The following is an 11,190-nucleotide window of genomic DNA, read 5'->3' as shown; positions in this document are numbered from 1 at the left end:
AGAAAGTCAATCCAGAAGGCATAAAAAGGAGATTTTGGCATGCACGTAAACCTATGTTGGAGGACTCCAATGCTAAGGCAAAGTATACAATTGATCTAGAAATGTTTAGAGGATTTTACACTTCGAAGCCCATAAAAAATGGTTTAGCATGTGAAAGATATAGGGCTGGTTGATTGGGGCAGGTAATTTGGTTTGACCAACTGCCCCCTACCGAGAAAAGGGCAGTTTCGGGAATTTGAGTTTAAAAACTCTATTTTGTTGCTGTTCCCCATTATGTTTTCCAAACCTATTAAGTGATGAATCATGTTATCTTTTCCATTTGAACTCAATTCATCCTCTTTGAGATGCCCGTGGGTGGCTCTCTGATAATCAAATTGGGGCTTTTTTATTGAGGACTAATTGGGATGTTTGGAAGATGTTTTTGGGAAAATTCTACTATACGATTAAAGTCCCAAACCACCCCCCCAAAAAAAAAAAAAAAAAGAGAGAGTTGATTTTGGAAAGAGCTCAAAATAGAGCAATTTGATCATCCAAGGGGCAGACAACCATGGGCGGTCGACCTGCCCTGGGAGGCTTGACTTCTCGCCCCCTATTCAAGAGCACAGGTTGGATTAGTATGACACTTGTTTTGATTCCCAACTTAAACCTAATTTAGTCTTTATGTTTTTTAAGCTGCTTGTATCTTATTTATAGTCTTGAATTTGTGGATTTCTTGGACAATTGAAGATCATTCTTGTCATTGAAAGGTGAGGAACACATTATCCTATATTGTGTATTTGACTTGATTCTATTTTTTGTTATTACAAATGTCAAATATCTTCTTATGAATTGTGTGAGAATTTGCACAAATAAAAGGTAATTTGACGTTTATGTTTATATTACTATTCAATTCATTTAGATGATGATTGTGAATGTAATGTGTTAAAAGTTTGGTGGTAGAATATATATATATATATATATATATATATATATATATACCCATTACTCCTGATGCCTATGCATCCACTTAGACTCACTAGGTGCATGGTCAATAAGTGTCTAAATGTATTGTCTAAATTTAATACCGAAACTGTACCAAACCGTTTTTGTGAATACCTAAAACGTACAGTATCGTTTAAATTCAGTAAGGTACGGTTCTGGTTTTCGGTATTCAAAGTTGGTACTATACTGAAACCGTATTGAATTACCAAAACCGTACCAATTGACACCCTTAAGTGTACTTAGAAGAAAATTATAATTTCATTACTAAGGGCCTTTTTGGTGTCAACTCCCATTCTCATTTTTCTGACATTTTTCATTCTATTAATTTTATTGGTGTCTATTTTGAATTCTATTTTTTGTTTAAAGAATAGAAGGGGAAAAAAAACCCAAAATCCTTGATAAACTTTTTTCTATTATGGATTATGGGTTCAAAAATCATTCTATTAATTTTTACACAAGTCACTTAAATTTCAAATGCAAATTGAGGGTATATTATTAAACATACATTCTTTTTATGAAAATCCTATTGTTTCTCCTTTTTATCACTCCCAAATCCTAAAACTTCATCCTCAATTTTTACTATCTTGTTATAAATAATATTGATTGTGGATATCCATCCCCTTCCAATAGACAATACTTCCAATTGAAGATCTCAACCACCTCAGCATACAATCTTGGTGATTCACATTCTTATCTTAATTGAAGATTACAGTGATCTCAACACGCAATGTTGGCAGTCAATAATATTTCCATTCTATGTACCTTCTATCTTGGGCGGCAATCTATCTTTCCATATTAAAAATATCTTATTGTGTGTAAGAATCATATATTGTATTTCAATATCAGAGTAGATGCTCCTTCTACTATAAATATGTAATGCACTCAACTGAATGAATTACTTCTGATTGATCTTGTTCTAGTTTTCTTCTTTGTCTCTGATATATTCTCTTTATTTTATAACACGTTATCAGCACAATTCCGCTCGAAGTATTGCGTTTTGAGAAGAAAGACAGCAGACTATATATCATTATGTTTTCTATTCCAAAGTGAAAAGAATGATCAACCTCCTCGCACGTTTTTGTAAACAATGGAGTTTACCTTGTCCATCTTGAATTGTAAGTGCATCAAATAATAAGATATTAGATTTCCTTAACAATTGTGATTTTATTTATTGTATATAGTGGTTGTTAGCTTTACACCACAAATATTATTAAATGCACCTGAAGTTGCAATAATTGAAACTGTAAATAAATACAATTTTACAGATGCACATGAAGTTGCAAGATTTAAAACTGTAAATGAGTACAGTTCTGCAGAGTACAGTTCTGCAGATGCACTTGAAGTTGCAAGATTTGAAACTGTATATGAATACAGTTTTGTAGATGCACATGAAGTTGCAAGATTTGAAACTGCAAGATTTGAAACTGTAAATGAATACAGTTCTGTAGTTTTTTAAATTAATTTTCTATTGAAATTATAAGGAGAAAACATTATTCATGAAAATATGCCAGCAAATTTTAAAGTTTCAGATTTTTTGTTACAATAACAATATTGTAAAAGGAGTTTTAAGAAATACTCTGAATGATATCATGCCTATTTGTGGCTAAGTAAAATAATGGACTATTAATGAAAAATCATGAAGCTCATCCTATTGGTTCTGTTCCATTCCCTGAAGTGAATGCAGCAATTCATGATATGTCTGAAAGAAGGAAAAATTAAAATTATGGTCATAACTATGGAAGAGGATGAAGCAAAAGACGGAATAATTACCGTCATTATTATGGAAATAAATAAGACAACAATAAGGATTCTCAATATAACAATTCAAGAAGTGAAGATAATATTTGTTACCGATGTGGTATGAAAGCTATTAGACATGTATCTGTCATACTCCACAATATTTAATTAAGCTTTGTCAAGCTTTAATTAAAGAAATAAAAATAATGTGAAGATAAATTGGATTTTTCAAAATCATGATACTTGAGCAATTTTTGCCTATAAAATAAATGATTTTGATGGCCTCACAGATACTACACATCTAGATGCTATAAACTTCTTTGAAGATAACAATTGAATATTTGATTATGTTATTAGAATTCAAATAAAAAATAAAATTAATATTATATTAGTTTGTAGTTCTTTTCTCTTCAAATCTCATCTCATATGTTAGTTTATCATAAATTTAATCTTTTTCCTCTATAATTTTTTTATTGACTTTCTATATATCTTTTAATATATTTTGTTTCATTTTGATGAAGAATGTGAATATTTTCTTATATGCTGTGACGCATATTATATTGAGAGAAAAATATACATATTTGATGATGCGGAAGCCAATGTTCATCTAAAATCGGTAGTACAACATTGATTGGAAGCTCTGGAAGAGCTAATCTATTATTAGCTGGGAGATAAAATTGGCTATGAATAACTCATTATTTTGTAGTAAGTCTCAAAGAAACTTATTAAGTTTCAAAGCTATTTGCCAAAATGATTATCAGATTGAGACTACAAATAATGGTATAAGTAAATATCTATACAAAGGTATTAGATATTTCTCCCAATTTGTACTACACGAATATCACATAGTTGAAACACATGCTTGGATAAATCAAATGAACATTGATTCCAATAATTTTATTATTTGGCATGACCGGTTGAACCATCCCTGATCAAGTATGATGCGAAAAAATTATTGAAAATTCAATTGTCATCCATTGAAGAACCAGAAGATTCTTCAATTAAGTGAATTTTCTTGTATTGCTTGATCTCAAGAAAAATTTATTATTAAATATTGACCAGCTAAAGTTGAGATTGAACATACGTATAGAGGATGAAATATATGGACCCATTCACCTATCATGTGGACCATTCAGATAATATATGATTTTAATAGATGCATCTATAAAGTATCACATGTATGTTCATTATGAACTCGCAATTTGGTGTTTGCGAGATTGTTTGCTCAAATAATGAGATTAAGAGCATAATTTATGGATTATAAGATAAAAACAGTTTGTCTTGATAATGCTGATGAATTTAAATCTTAGGCTTTATGATTATTGTATAACAACTGAGATCACAGTTGAATAGCCTGTTGCTCATGTTTATATCCAAAATGGTTTGGTAAAATTATTTATTAATTATCTCCAATTAATAGCTAAACCATTGTTCATGAGAACAAAGCATCATTTGTGCGCATTAGGCCAAAAAGTTGTCATAAATTCTCCCTATTATAATTGGCTTATGGTCAGAAGCCAAATATTTCTCATCTTAAAATTTTTGGATGTGCGGCTTACGTTCCAATTGCTCCACCACAGCGCACAAAGATGAGTTCCAAAATAAAGTTGGGAATATATGTTGGATATAAATCTCCTTATATAATTCAATATATTGCTAAGGATAGGAGATTTATTTAATGCAATACTTGCTGAGTATTATTTTGATGAATTAGTTTTTCCAACATGAGGGAGGAGAGAATAAACAGTTGGAAAAAGAGATTGATGGTATGCATTATCATTATCTCATTAGATCCTCGCACTGAGCACTGTGAACTTGAAGTTCAAAGGATAATGCAATAAATATTATAAATCAACTACCAGATTTGCTGACCTGCTAAGAGTTACTAAATCTCATATTCCAGCTGTAAATGCTCCAATTAGAATTGATGTTCCAGTAGGACAATCTATCAGTGCAAATGAAATTAAACCACATTTAAAACGTGGAAGATCAATCGGTTCCAAGGATAAAATCCTAGAAAAATAAATGAGCAAATGATCAAGATGGTCATAAAATAGAGACAATTGATTATGAAAATCATGAAAACATAACTTTCTATAAAACCCCATAAGAGGTTCAGGTACTTGAAATAATGAAGAGACCTCGATTAGTTATGCCATTGCAGGAAAAAGATGAAACCGAAAAGATAAAATTGTTGACAACATTTTTGCATATTATGTTATTGTTGAAATAATACAACAAGACGATGATCTTGAACATAAATTTGTTGATGAATATAAATCAAGAAATGATTGGCCAAAATGTAGAGACGCAATTCAAGCAGAATTGAATTCGCTTGAAAATAAAAGTTTTTAGACCTGTAGTCCAACATCTTAAGGTATAACGCCAGTGGGGTACAATTGAGTTTTCTGCGAAAAATGAAATGAGAAAAAGAATGAAATCGTGATATATAAAGCATGAATTATGGCACAAGAATTTTCGCAGATGTCTGGCATTGATTACATGGAAACATGTTCTCTTGTGGTGGATGCAATCACCTTCGGATATTTTATTAATCTGGCAGTATATGAAAATTTTGACATGCGTCTAATGGATATTATTACAGCCTATTTATATGGCTCACTCGAGTGTGAAATATATATGAAAATCCCTGAAGGATTCAAAATGACTGAAGCATATAAAAATTCCTAGGAAGTTTGTTAAATAAGGCTTCAAAGATTATCAAGGCATATATGGTAATCTCCTTAGTGGATATTTACTAAATGAAAAGTATAAAAATGATCCAATTTATTATTGTGCCTTTATTAAATGATATGGATCTAATTTTAATAAGTATATATGATGATGATTTAAATATCATCAAAACTCCTGAAGAGTTTCCAAAAGCAGTAGATTATTTGAAGAAAGTTGAAATGAAAATCTTGAAAAGACAATGTTTTGTCTTGACTTGTAAATTGAGCATTTGACGAATGAAATATTCGTTCATCAATCAACTTATAAGAGAATATTTTGAAGAGATTTTATCTAGATAAAATACACCCATTGAGTACCCCAATGGTTGTGAGATCGCTCAATATAAAGAAATATTCATTTCGACCCCAAGAAAACAGTGGAGAATTTCTTGGTCCTGAAGTATCATATCTTAGTGCAATTAGGGCATTACTATATCTTGCTGATAATACATAATCAGATGTGGCATTTTCTATAAATGTATTAGCAAAATTTATCTCTTCTCCAATACGAAGACACTGAAATGTTATAAAACATATATTTCAGTATATTTGAGAAATTATTGACATGATATTATTTTATGAATGTGGATATCAACTTACTTGTTATGCAAATGCAAGATTTTTATCTGATCTATATACAACTAGATCTCAAACAGGCTATTTATTCACAAGTGAACGTTAGCTATTTTATATTTGGTTTAGATCAATGATACAACACATTCAGGAAGCATGCAGTCTTCTACTAGAATAAGGGGTTTGAACAATATTATATAAAGATTATGCTGCATGCATAGCTCAATTGAAGCGATGATACATCAAAGGAACGATACATATTTCACTGAAATTCTTCTTCATTCATGGTCTTCAATCAAAATTGTGAAATCGATGTTCAACAAACTCGTTCAAGTGATACTTTGACAGATTTATCTATTGAGAAGTTGCATACTTCAAGTCTTGAGAAGCTGATATATGATATTGGAATGTACGTACTTAAAGATACCCAATGATGTTATCATCAGGGGGAGTAAAATACGTGCTGCACTCTTTTTCCCTTAACCAAGGTTTTGTCCCACTAGGTTTTCTTGGTAAGGTTTTTAATGAGGCAGCTACCAATACGTATTATTTAGATATATATACTCTTTTTCCTTCACTAAGATTTTTCCCACCGGGGCTTTTTTTTTCTTAGTAAGGTTTTAACGAGGTACATTATCTATTGATGAATATCCAAGGGGGAGTGTTATAAATAATATTGATTGTGGATATCCATCACCCTCCAATAGACAATACTTCCAATTGAAAATCTCAACCACCTCAGCATACAATCTTGGTGATTCACATTCCCATCTTAATTGAAGATTACAGTGATCTCAATACACAATGTTGGCAGTCAATAATATTTCCATTCTATGTACCTTCTATCTTAGGCGGCAATCTATCTTTCCATATTAAGAATATCTTATTGTGTGCAAGAATCATTTATTGTATTTCCATATCAGAGTAGATGCCCCTTCTACTATAAATATGTAATGCACTCAACTGAATGAAACACTTCTGATTGATCTTGTTCTAGTTTTCTTCTTTGTCTCTGATATATTCTCTTTATTTTATAACATATCTTTTATTATCAAATTCTATTTGGACATACCAAAATTTTGTCTTATTCCATAATTTATTTTGGATAAAAGTTACCAGACAATTTTCCATTTTTTTACCAAAAATAAATTCTTATATAATTTCTTTTGGATAGACAAAATGGAGAATTTATACAAAAAAGAAAAAAAAAACCTCTAATTCATGATGAAAATTTTACTTGGCCATGGTTCCATGGTATTTTTCCCTTCACATTGTAAGAGTTTCTATGTTAAAAATTTATTGCATTATTTTATATTCATTTGTTTGGATGTGTTACTGTTATAATACATATTTTTTATATATAGTTCTTGATGTATATCTCCATTATTCAAATACAAGCATGACAGTGACCGTTTTTCCCAACAAAATGCAAGCTCTTAAAATGAAAAATACATATTTACACAAAAAAAGGGGACTAGATATGAATGAAGGGAAAGAATGAACACGATGGTCAACTATAAGGGAGTATGCAAAGAATTTCAGATTTTGTTATATAGAAGTAAACCTAAATTATAAAGACCTGCAGAGAACATTTAGTCCTTCATCTCGATTGAACAACAACTATATGGGTTAGGATCTATCATCTATCCGCCAATGATGGGTTAATTAAGCGGTTAAAGACCTGCCCTCCCATGGGGAGGTCCTGGGTTCGCACCCACTCGGCGGTGTATATTAGTAATTTAGTTTCCAACCCATACTAACAAGCTAGTGAGTGATTGAGGTGACATTTGGATAGAATTATCACCATCCAATTATACATCTAGAGACAATACTTTTCCTTCTTTCCTTCCTTCTCCTCTTCATTCACATGAAGACTAGAGACAAATTGAAATATGCAAAATCTTTTTAAAAAAAATGGTCCTTAAGACCATCTCTTTGCATAACAACTCACGTCACTAATCTACCCTATTTGCCCCCCTCAAATATGCTAGCCAATTAATTGATAGTTAAAAGTAATCTACTTTATTTGTTTCCTCCAATTTGCTAGCTAATTAATTGATGGTAAAAATATCATTTATGTTAGCTAGCTAATTGATCGATTCTACACATTCTTAATTGATTGTAAATACATTTTCTTGTACTTTTCATTTTAGGTAGACATTTTTTGTATATCTTGTGTATTATACCTCTTAAGGTATTGCAAGTTTATAGTTTGAAATATAGATGACTAGTTAGATTTTAAAGTCGTTTAAAGACTGCCATTCATTCATTTTATAGTAAACACCTCGACATTGGCAGGACATATTTCCCCATCTATCTTTAAATTACGACTTCAAGATAATCTGAACTGTGTGAGATGAAATTACTTTTCGGCAGTCGTCAATGATGAAAACCAGGTGCATTCAAGTAGAATTGCTTTAGTGCTGCCGCAACACCGTACAACTTACAGTCTAGATCGAAACTTGTGGTCGAGATGAAATCTCGAACACTTGTTTCACTTCGTTTTGGGTAAATGAATTTCTTTTTAGTAAAATTTAACTGCGAAACAAGTTTTGATCCTTGACCGTAGGCTGCAATGCGCAACATTCAAGCAAAGTCCGCATTTAAGACCTAAATACTATGTGGTAAATTTGTTCTCACAATAACAACTAAAATACTTTACAAGAATATATGTAAGACACTAATGAGTGTAAAAAGGTGATTGTTCGATTGAGATCATTTCTTGGGCCTCTATGGGTTGAAAGCACATCCGCCAGTTATCCTTCCACTGTCAAGAGCAGGTGGTTTTCACTGCTCTATGAAACCAGCCTGGCGCATCACCCTCTACTTTAGGAACCATGAAGCCTAGGCCTTTGCCTAATCCACATAGCTCAACTCCCAACTTGAATAGGGAAAATCAAATTTGGCACCTCCTAACCCGACCCAACAAGAGTTGAACCAACATTCAATCAGCTTGATGCCTTGCTTGGTTATAAACTCATGCTACAAAGCTCGGTGATTGATGATTGTAATGCTTAGATCTATAAGGAGGCAACCATTTTGAAAGTTTTTCGATGTGGAACTGAAGAGCCAAACACAGGGGTCAAAACTACACTGTGAGTGATGACTTCGGAAAATGAATATTTTATTCCTCATAACAATAAACCTTAAGTTATTAAACAAATGATAACTACTTTTTCAAGCATATAGCCAACAAAATTTTTTCTTATTGAAGAGATAGTTTATGTGTTCCAAACATTCGTACTGTTGCTTAGTACAAAACTTACTACAAGTTTAAATCGTGTGTACAAGTCGTACAAAGTCACGATATCATTTGTACAAAGTTGATGGGGCTAGGGAATGGATCTTGTCAAACTGTCCTATAGACAGATGATAGAGCCTTTGTTGCCAGATTCCGCAATAGTTTTGCTTCCCTTTAGTCGAAGCCAAATAACCTGAAATGCTTAAGCATTGGGTTAGCAATTTTGCTTCTGTAGTGCGTAATTAATGCGCACTACGGTGGAGCGAGCCGTCCGATCTAATCGGACGGCTCGGATGATCCTTCTAATTAAATAATCAAAAAACCCCTTTACCCCTTTACGTTTACAGTGTGAACAGAGTTCCATCTGTTCGGTTCGGTCTGATGCAAACCAACCGGTCCATCTGGGCGGTTCGACTGGGTATAGTAAATGTAATTAAACGTGTATTCCATACTACCAGCCTATACGTATATACGGTTGTACAGTAACCGTATATACAACCAGTTCAAAATCGTAAGAAGCTAAAAACCAACCCGCCCATTTCATTTTCATTTCTGTTTTCGTTGTTGGCTGATTTGAAGTTACAGCGAAATCGCAGCAGAGAAGAAGAAGAAGAGGAAGAAGAGGAAGAAGAAGCAGCGGTGTTCATCGCAGCGAAATCGTAACAAGCTTCCGTAAGAAGCATCTACAGTTGAGATCGAAGAGGAAGAAGAAGCAGCGGAGAAGAAGAAGAAGCAGCGGAGAAGAAGAAGAAGCATCGGAGAAGTAGAAGAAGCATCGGAGAAGTAGAAGAAGCAGCGGAGAAGAAGAAGAAGCAGCGGAGAAGAAGAAGAAGCAGCGGAGAAGCTCCATCTGCGATTTAGAGAAATCGATTTCAGATTCTCGGTATTGTCTCGCTCTCCTCTCGTCTCTCGCGATTCTTCTTTCAAAAAGGTAATAACCAACTCATAAAACCCTTACCATGGAAATTCCTCGATGATGTGGTCGAAACCCCGATTTGGTCGTTGATTAAAGATGAAATATGCTCGTAATAACTTGATTTGGTCGGTTTCTTTTAGTATTTGTTGTTTTACCTTTTTGTGGGGTTGTGGAGGGGTTTAATGTTGTTGTTCTTTTAGCATTCAACTGTAAGTATAGATCAATGCAAGGTAACTGTAAGTTTGTAAGTCAAATAATGACACTAATGTGTGGAATGGATATTGGAACTCCAAATATAGACAACAAATACTAGTCATAATACCAATGATTAGTAGTAGGTGCAGATTTTAGTAGACTGTACAATGAAAAAGAAACATATAAAACCACCTGGAAATAAGGAAGCAATGCCTCTTCTCTCGGAGGCATTTTTGACTCATCAAAATCCCGAGCCACATTTGGAGACCGGTCTCGTTGATGATCCTTTACCCCCAAAGAAGTTGATGATCCTTTACCCCCAAAGAAGTTGATTAGAAAATCAAGTTGATCTTCATGAAGATGCACTAGCATAGGAAGGAATGCAATGGTTAACCTGGATCGAAAAACCAAAACATAGCCATGCTTCGTAAACTTATAATCGTTCACTGTCTCACTGACAACGAGGTTGGAATCTATATTGTACATCCAAAACTGTTGTCATGGTTTTCACTAGGTCATATGGTACTCTATTATTGTTGTAAATGGAATCTGAAATCCAATTACACTAGCACCTTTTCTCGTACCGCATAAAATTGATGCATTTGGGTAAACTTTTAGAGTGTCTTAATGGTTCTCATTTCAATTGGTAAATCCTCGTAGAGAGAATGGTTAGTTTAAATTTTTCGAGCTGCTATTTTGAACGGTGACCTTGTATAATGAAGGGTCACTTTGGGTGTATCGGGTTGTCATTTGTCTCCTTCTTCAAGTGGGTTTAATTGGTGCAATTTGTTTATCTATTTATTGTAAGTCTTGTC

General features: G+C 33.0%; 1 non-coding gene across 1 annotated transcript; it reads right to left on the bottom strand.

The window, feature by feature from the left end:
• Positions 1–8,716: 8,716 nt before the first annotated feature.
• Positions 8,717–9,019, bottom strand: LOC149024010 (signal recognition particle RNA). The gene has a single exon (XR_016171973.1).
• Positions 9,020–11,190: the final 2,171 nt, after the last annotated feature.

The sequence above is a fragment of the Hakea prostrata genome, chromosome 2 (genome assembly GCF_041222555.1).
Source record: "Hakea prostrata isolate BN-2017 chromosome 2, UWA_Hpros_2, whole genome shotgun sequence".
Classification (NCBI taxonomy): Eukaryota; Viridiplantae; Streptophyta; class Magnoliopsida; order Proteales; family Proteaceae; genus Hakea; species Hakea prostrata.
The sequence above is the reverse complement of the archived record's forward strand: the minus strand, read 5'-3'. Positions and strand labels throughout refer to the sequence as shown.